Genomic DNA, 9,518 nt, shown 5'->3' with positions numbered 1-9,518 from the left:
AAAAAATAAATAAATGTACCAGCATTACCAGACAACTAGCAACCCTTTATTGCTCAGTGACTGTTTTTTTTTTGTCAATGTCTTTATGTCACAAGTGTTCTCTGTCAATTGACTGTCTGTTGTCGTACTAGAGCGGCTCCAACTACCGGAGACAAATTCCTCGTGTGTTTTTTTTGGACATACTTGGCAAATAAAGATGATTCTGATTCTGGATGTTCCCAAGGAGGTTACTGCCCTTGATGGACACCCTCTGGCGTGGTCACTCATTGTACTGATACCTTATCGCTTAGACTGTTGGGCAATCACCACGAAGCCATGCGCTTGAATGTGATGCCCTCACATTGTGTGCCGGTAGTTTTAGGTCTCCCATAGTTGAAACTTCATAATCCATATATTAATTAGTAGAAACCAAGGATTGAAAATGTGAGTGTTTTTTTGTCACGCTACCTGCCTTTGGCCCGCAGGATCTTGTCATTCACCTAACAAGGTGAGAGAGCAGATTAATTTGGCCAATGAACCTGCTGAGTACCATGATTTGCGAAAGGTCTTTAGAAAGGATGAGGCTCAGTCACTTCCGTCACACCGCCCATTTGATGGCGCGATTGACCTTATTCCTGAACAGAATATATCTCCTCGTCTCTGGCTTCGGCGTTCATTCGTCCCTAACCTTCTCCCGTGGGTGCAGGGTTCTTTTTTTAAAGACAAGAAAGATTACACACTATGTCCATGTATTGACTACCGTTGTCTTAACATTACTGTTAAAAACACATACCCATGTGCGCTCATGGACTTTGCCTTCTCTTTATTACATTCGGCGACTATTTTTACAAAACTCTATCTCCACGTTGCATACCACCTGGTGAGAATTAGAGGAGGACAGAAGTGGAAAACCGCATTTAACACACCATTGGGCCACTTTGAATACCTCGTTTTGCCGTTTGGGCCGACTAATGGATCTGCTGTTTTTCAGAGCTTAATTAACGATGCCCCTCACGTTGTCCAGCTGCCTTGTGTCAACCGTCGAGACCTTCAAGTTCCTGGGAATTACAATCTCTCAGGACCTGAAGTGGGCGACCAACATCAACTCCGTCCTCAAAAAGGCCCAGCAGAGGATGTACTTCCTGCGGCTTCTGAGAAAGCACGGTCTGCCATCGGAGCTCCTGAGACAGTTCTACACAGCGGTCATCGAATCGGTCCTGTGTTCTTCCATCACAGTCTGGTTTGGTGCTGCTACAAAAAATGACAAACTCCGACTGCAACGGACAATCAAAAGTGCTGAAAGGATTGTCGGTACCCCCCTACCCACCATTGAGGACTTGCACGCTGCCAGAACTAAGACAAGGGCGTGCAAAATCCTCTCGGACCGTATACACCCCGGTCACCAGCTCTTCCAGCTCCTACCCTCAGGTCGGCGCTACCGATCAACGCAAACTAGAACTAGTAGACATTCCAACAGCTTCTTCCCTCTTGCGATCAACTTCTTAAACACCTAACCTATAATTCCATTACAACAAGGCCAATTATGTATTACTCGTGCACTCACTGTAGTTGTCTCGCCATGCTGCACTATTTGCATATACTGGCCACTCATGCCAGAGTAGCATCTGCTCCATTTGCACACCGATTGAGGAGTATCTGTAACATTTGCACAACCATCATTGTCCCAGATGATTGCACTACTCGTCACTTTAAACCGCATACACTCCTTGAAGTCTCGGCGCCCTTTGCACAATGGTCATTGCACCGGACTATTGCAATATTAGTCATTCGAACAGCTCTAAGTGCTAGAGGACTCTGCATCTTTTTGCACAATTGTTTTTGTCAATGTCTTTATGTCTCCAAAGTGTTCTGTAAATTGACTGTCTGTTGTACTAGAGCGGCTCCAACTACCGGAGACAAATTCCTTGTGTGTTTTGGACATACTTGGCAAATAAAGATGATTCTGATTCTGATTCTGATGTCCTCTGTGACATGAGCAACCGCTTTTGTTTTGTTTATCTCAATGTCATTTTGATATGTTCCAGGAACCGTCGTGAACATATCCAGCACATCCGCCTAGTTCTGCAACGCCTCCTTGAAAACCGGTTGTATGTAAAAGCTGAGAAATGTGACTTAGATTCTACCTCGGTTCAGTTTCTGAGGTTCACTTTAGAGATTGGCCAATTTAGAGCTGATCCAAACAAAATACAGGCTGTGGTGACGTGGCCAAGGAAGCAACTGCAGAGATTTCTGGGTTTTGCCATCTTCTATAGGCGATTCATTCGTGACTTCAATAGCAGGGCGGAACCGCTGATAAAGCTTACGTCCTCAAAAGTCCCTTTTAGGTGGACCTGAGAAGCTGAATCGGTCTTTGATGATCTTAACCCGTTGTGTGCTAGTGCTCCCATTCTGATTTACCCTAACCCCGAATTGCAATTTTTTTTTGTTGAGGTTGATGCTTCGGATTCAGCTGTGGGAGCTGTCCTGTCCCGGAGATCACCGGTCGACCACAGACTTAACCCCTGCGCCTTCTTCTTCTTCACCTCAGTGTAGCTGAGCAGCGTTATGATTTGGATAATAGGGAGCTGCTGGCTATTGTCCTTGCACTTGCTGGAGAGGGCTGCTGTTCCGTTCCAGGTGTTCATGGACCATAAAAACCTTGCCTACCTCTGTTCTGCACGCAGACAAAATTCCCATCAAGCTTGATGGGGCCTGTTCCGAACTCACTTAAACGTCTTCACCTACAGGCCAGGTTTGAGAAATATCAAGCCAGATGCACTCTCTAGAATCCACGAGTCGTCATCTGAGGGCCAACCTTTGGAAACGATCATACCCGTGGTCCATATTGTGGGATGACTCCAATAGGAAGTTGAGAAATGGGTGGCCAAGGGGTTGACAAATGGTACAGGTTCCTGACTGTTGGCCGAACGACAAACGTTTTGCCCCGGCAGCGTTGGGCCCGGAGGTGCTTCAATGGGGGCATGCATTTAAGTTGGCGTGTCACCCGGGAGTCAGTCGGACAAGTTTTTTGGTTTCCCAGAGATTCTGGTGGCCAGGTCTTCACAAAAACATTAAATAATTTGTTGCTACCTGCCCAGTCTGTGCCCATTGCAAGACTTCTCATCGATCCCCAGCGACCTTCTCTGTTCGCTCCCCAATCCTTCCCGCCTGTGGTCCCATATTGCTGTGGATTTTGTCAGGGCATCTTTGTGGTCCTAAGTGTGGTGGACAGGATTTCAAAGATGGCTCACTTTGTCCCTGGAGACTGCTAAGCTGTTGGTTGAGCACGTTTTCAGGATCCACGGCATCCCCTCGGACCTGGGGCCTCGTGTACAAAGACTTGCGTGGATTTCCTCCTAAAACATGGCGTACGCTCAAATCCAGAAAGCGTCGTACGCACAAAAATATTCAGATGTATGAAACTCTGCGTACTCATGAATCCATGCACATTTCCTTCGTACATTCCAATCAACGTGGAAATGAGCGCACATGGAGGAGCCGACTCCTCCCTGTCCACGCCCACATTTGAATATACAAATCACATTTAATTGAACCCTGCACCTGAAATTCCGATCTCTGCATGATCACAAAAAAAAATAAAATGAGCAAGGTAATGAAGTAAAATAATTTTTCTGAATGTGAAGTTGCTCAATGAAGTGGAGACACGCAAGAAAATCCTCTTTGGCACGCTGTCCTCTGGCGTTAACAACACACGAAAGAGGAGTGAATGGGACGGCGCGTGTGCGGCTGTCAATGCTGTGGAGACAGAACAGCGCGCACATGCTGAACTAAAAAAGAAGTGGTCAAACATTACGGTGGATTTGAAGCGAAGGACAGCTGCCCACCCCCGAAGTGTGGCCAACAAAAGGCAGAAGAACCGGCGCAGAGAGCCTCACCCCGTTCGAGGAGAGAAGCGCTGCGATCGCGGGTGACGCTGCTCTCTCAGGGGTGATGGGAGGACATGTGGCTCACTATGATCACCCCACAAGCTTAATACCATGTATTTTTAAGACTCATAACAAATGTGTTCATACAGGAACCTACACTCAGCCCTGTGAGATAAAGGTCCATGCGTAAATGTTGTATGTGTGGTATTTGTAATCAATATTTTGAATTCAAATAGAAGCACTTCAGCATATCAAAGAGGATATCAAAAACTTGGACTCCTTTTTGATTACTCCATTTATTATTTTAATATACTGGAGTGGACACACATGCTGAAAAAAGAGGGGTAAATTATGTATATTTAAACACATTTTAATCATGTGCAACCGATGTACATGTTCAAATAAAGTAAATTCAAAGGACGCCACGTTTTTGTGCGTACGCACCTTTTGCACATGAGGCCCCTGTTCCTTTTTTTTGCACGGTCATCAAGCCATTCCTTCTCCCCCCAGTTGCAGGGTGAGGATCGTGAGAGGACCTGTAGGTCTCCTGGCCATCCGGGAGTCTTCCACAATGAAGCCTTTGTCAATTAGAGGCTTTACAAGGGGGAAAGAACGAGTTTTATCTGGTTAAGTGTTCATTTAATTTGACACAGACATCCTGTGACATGGGGTCTTACTCAAGCAATAGGCCAGTCTTTGTCTTCTAATGGAGGTCGATATTCTTTACAAGCGTAAATGTTATCACTACCCGGATTCTTGTGACATCGACACATCATTAAAGAGAGTAACATCGCTTTGCTTGTTGTCGTTGTCACTTACAATGGAATGGTCATTTTTATATCCATCCATCCATTTTCCTAATCGCTTCTCCTCACTAGGGTCGCGGGCGTGCTGGAGCCTATCCCAGCTGTCATTGGGCAGGAGGCGGGGTACACCCTGAACTGGTTGCCAGCCAATCGCAGGGCACATATAAACAAACAACCATTCACACTCACATTCACACCTACGGGCAATGTAGAGTTGTCAATTAACCTACCACGCATGTTTTTGGGATGTGGGAGGAAACCGGAGTGCCCCAGTCTCCTGCCTGATGCCAGCAAACTGAAGAGGCTGTGTGACGGATGGGTGGCATTCCCCGCTATGCGGAGGGCTTTGCGGGTGCTGTAAATATCCTGCAGGGAGGGAAGAGAGGTTCCGATGATCTTCTCAGCTCCCCTCACTATGCGATGGAGAGTCTTGCGGCAGGATGCGGTGCGGGCACCGTACCACACAGGGATGCAGTTGGTCAAGATGCTCTCTATGTTTCCTCTGTAGAATGAGCACATAATGGGGGTCGGGGCTCTGGCTCTTCTCAGCTTGTGCAGAAACTAAAGACGCTGGTGAGCTTTCTTGGCCAGTGATGAGGTGTTGCTGGTCCAGGGAGAGGTCCTCGGTGATGTGCACTCCCAGGAACTCTCCACCGCAGCACCGTTGATGTTCAGGGGAGCATGCTGGGAGTACACTCTCCTGAAGTCCACAATAATCTCCTTGTTTTTTTCCACATTCAGGGAGAGATTGTTGTCCGTGTACCACCCGGCCAGGCAGCTCACCTCACTCCTATAGTCTGTCTCGTCCCCGTTGCTGATGAGACCCACCACAGTTGTGTCGTGAGGTGGATTTTTTCGCCTGTGGTTCTGAGTCCATGGTCCCCCGGGAGAAAACCGGCTTCCGTTGGGCAGGAATGAATGAAGACTTTGAGACACTTGGCTTTTGGGCTAATTCGATTTATTGAAACTCTTGGATGCCAGTTTATAAAGGTTTATTTATCTGGGCGTGGGATAAAGCCCCTGGGTTTACCCGGAATCTGGTCGCTCCACATGACCATATTTGGAGTGTTCTGCTGGCCACAAGGTGGCACTCTGTGTCCGTGAATTACCCACACCCGCCTGCTGGCGTCTAACAGACTGGCCAGGCCCACAAAGGGTACCCTTATCTTATAAGATGAAAAACAGTCCTCTTTGAAGACCGGAATGGCTGTTGTAAACCCAAGACAGGTTACTGTCTGACAAAGGAAGGAAACCCTAATAAACATACAAATGGCTGAAGGAATTCCTTTGATCTAGAAATACAAAGAAAAGATGGTTGGCCTGAATACTGATCTCAAAACACTTGGTCCTCTAAAAGGAATTCTGACTTCGGTACTATTTAAATATACTACAGTCATCTGCAAACTCGATGAAGAGATTGTAGCTGTATGTTGGTGTGCAGTCATAGGTCAGCAGGGTGAAGAGGAGGGGGCAAAACACACAACCTTGAGGGGCCCCTGTGTTCAGAGTGAAGGTGCTGGATGTGTTGCTGCCGACCCATACTGCCTGTGGTCTCCCTGTCAGAAGGTCCAGCAGCCAGTTGCACATTGAACTGTTGGTCTTTAAGTGCCTCAAGGGACCCTTCTGGCCACACGTACCTGTTTCCTAACTGGTTGGGAGACTAACATTTGGGTGGGCCATCAGCTGTTCACTGATATGATGGTATAGCTCATTTAGCGACTCACTCCTGTTATTGCTGGAGTTTGCGGGAATATAGACTGTCACAAGCAGTATGGCAGTGAATTCCCTCGGTAAATAAAAGGACCAGCAATTCAAAGCCATAAACTAACCCTAACCCCGTTTCGGCTTCCTCCTCCGCCGTTCGTGGCGCCTCCATTCTGGGCGTGACTCAGGAGTGGGGGTTGCAGCTGGTGTATGCACCCACAGCAACCCGCAGTTCCGTAGCTCCTCAGTGAGAGTAGAGTTTAACTCAGTGAAAGTAGTTCTGCCGATGTGGAGCAAAAGCTTGCATCTGCGTCCTGAAACATTTAGACATGACAAAGACGGACTAAAACACTGATTTATAAGAGGAAAAACACGAAAAACCGTTTGTTTGGGACAGAGAGCAGCTTCTGCGTATGCACGCACCGCCATCTTGGGGGAAAAAACAACAAAAAATAAAACACAGCAGAACAATAGTGAGGTAGTCTAGATATTTGAACACAAGTAACATTACAACAGTTATTTGTAGATTGGGGAGGTTGGAAGGGGGGACACATGGCAAGGTTGTAATTGGTTGTAATAACTAACCAAGAGAACCAGATAAGAGAGGACAGAAAAGGACAAAATGAAAAATGGGAAAATGAGCAAGGCAGTGCTACTTTCGAGTGGTGCGGTGGGATTCTTTTTTAGTGTCTAAACACCTGTAAGAACCTATGGGTTGATATGTTCATATAACCTGTGTTGTTATTAGTGATTCTAGCACAAGTAATTAAAGTCTATAGTGTTTTATCGAACTTATTAGTGAATGAACACCATATCACATGCATGTTAGTCAAGTGGTGTACGGCACATCGAGAAAAGGTGAGTCTGCCTCCCCCTCGCCCCCTACCCACAAGGTGAGAGGGCCGAGTTAGCGAGCCCGTCCAGCAGGGGACCCAACCAGGGGGACACCACCAACCACCCAGGACCCAGGGAGGTCTCGAGCCCGACCGAAGCGCCCTGACCAGTCCCAAGAGGAGGGGCATGGGAACCGGACAACCACGCCCAACTTCCACCACCCACCCAGCGAGCCCCACCGCTGCCACCGCCCCCATCAACCCCGGAGAGCATGGGGGCCCCAGCCACCAACAGGGCCCAACACAGGAGCCAGCCGCCACCAAAAAACAAACAAACAAAAAAAACGGTCATAGTGAGCCCAAGTTAAGCGCCCGTCGTGAGAAGGGTTGGGCATCGAGAATCAAGAACTGTAACACCGACGAGTGCCTGCGACACCGCGAGACAACGCCCCTACGAACCCCGTCACAACCCACTGCAACGCAAAGCCACCACTGCAAAGCACCAGGTCAATGCCAAGTGCCCCCTGCCGGCCCAAAGACCAAAACAAACCGAAGAAAACCAGAGCGTGCCAGATGACCCCCGGAGTGGAGTCACTGGAGTTCACACAACAACAAGTAAAAGAACTAAGATTAAATAATACTGCTCTTCGATCAAACATAATGTCAACGTCAGCGGAACTCCAAACTCTTAGACTGGAATATACAATCATGAAAGAAACTACGTTGGCCATTCAATCACGAAGCCTGCACGACAATCTCATTTTCTCGGGCATTCCAGAAAATGCCCCGGAAGACCCAGAGGTGCAGATTAAAAAGTTCATGCTGTCCGCGCTCAAGCTACAGCGAGATACAGTCGATAAGATTACCTTTCACCGTGTCCACCGATTGGGAGGCCCTCTCCCAGGAAACCGACCACGTTCCCTCATTGCAAAGTTTCAGCAAAAAGTGTTCGTGAAATCAAAAGGTCGTGAGCTCAAAGGGACTTCGTTTGGAATGAACGACCAGTTCCCCAAGGAAATCAACGAGAGGCGTAAAATCTTGTACCCATTGATGAAGAATCACCCTGAGAAAGGCAAACGAGTGTGGCTAGTTGTCGACAAGCTATATGTCGATGGCCAACTGTTTCGTGATGCCAACGTCATGCCCTGGCTCTTCTAGATAAGTACTTCTTTCAATCTGTTGTCGTTATGAATTGTCAAAAGTGTATTGTAGTTTGTGTCATTCTTTCCACTTTTGCGAAGATACAAAAAAAAAAAAAAAAACTGAATCACGCATGCCACCAGCATGAATTCTCACTCCTATCTATTTGCTTTCCTGCTGTGCTTGTTTCCACACACACTAAACACACAAGTCGCTCAAAACTCTTCTTGTGCACTACAAACAACCATTTCATTTTTCAACACCGCTTATCCTGGTTAGGGTTGCGGGACGCTGGAGCCTATCCCAGCTGACTTCGGGCGAAAGGCGGACTACACCCTGAACTGGTCGCCAGTCAGTCACAGGGCACATATAGACACAGACAACCATTCACAATCACATTCACACCATCACTGAGTGGGAACTGAACCCACGCTGCCTGCACCAAAGTCAGGCGAGTGTACCACGACACCATCAGTGACTACAAACAACCACCACACACCATATTATCCCCTTGTTACTGTTTGTTTTCTATGTTCAGTGTTTGTTCGTTACCTTTCTTTGTACCCTGGCTTTGCTGTACTTAAATATAGCATCTTTATCACCCTCTCGAAATAACATTTGTCAACATCAAAAAATCTCCCGAAAACTGTCAAAAAAAAACAACAACAAAGAATACACAGTACCCAATCTATTTAAAATGATGATACACGTACCCATTATATGTCACGCTTAACTTTTGTGTCATGGAATGTCAATGGCATCCGATCGCAGGCAAAGAGAATTAAGATCATGGAAACTTAAAACAGACCTCCTTCTATTGCAAGAAACGTAACTTATTAAGTCAGAATAAAAATGCCTCATTGACTCTAATTTCACTCAGGCTATCTCTGGCTTTTATAACAGTCGACAGAGGACTCTCAATACTAGTCCATAAACGGCTACTTTTTACAATAAATAGTACAGTAGCAGATCCAGAAGGCCGATACATAATTATACAGGCTACAATATTTAACAAACTTTATACAAACTTTATCAATGTATATGCTCCTAATAAAGATGATCCTGCCGTTTTTCAGATGGTCTTTTCACACTTGTTATACTTGTCAGGTAATTCTACAATTATCATAGGAGGTGATTTTAACTTCATGCTAAATCCCATAATAGATTGC

The sequence above is a fragment of the Phycodurus eques genome, chromosome 6, assembly GCF_024500275.1.
Source record: "Phycodurus eques isolate BA_2022a chromosome 6, UOR_Pequ_1.1, whole genome shotgun sequence".
In the NCBI taxonomy this organism is placed as follows: Eukaryota; Metazoa; Chordata; class Actinopteri; order Syngnathiformes; family Syngnathidae; genus Phycodurus; species Phycodurus eques.
This window is presented reverse-complemented; position numbering follows the sequence as displayed.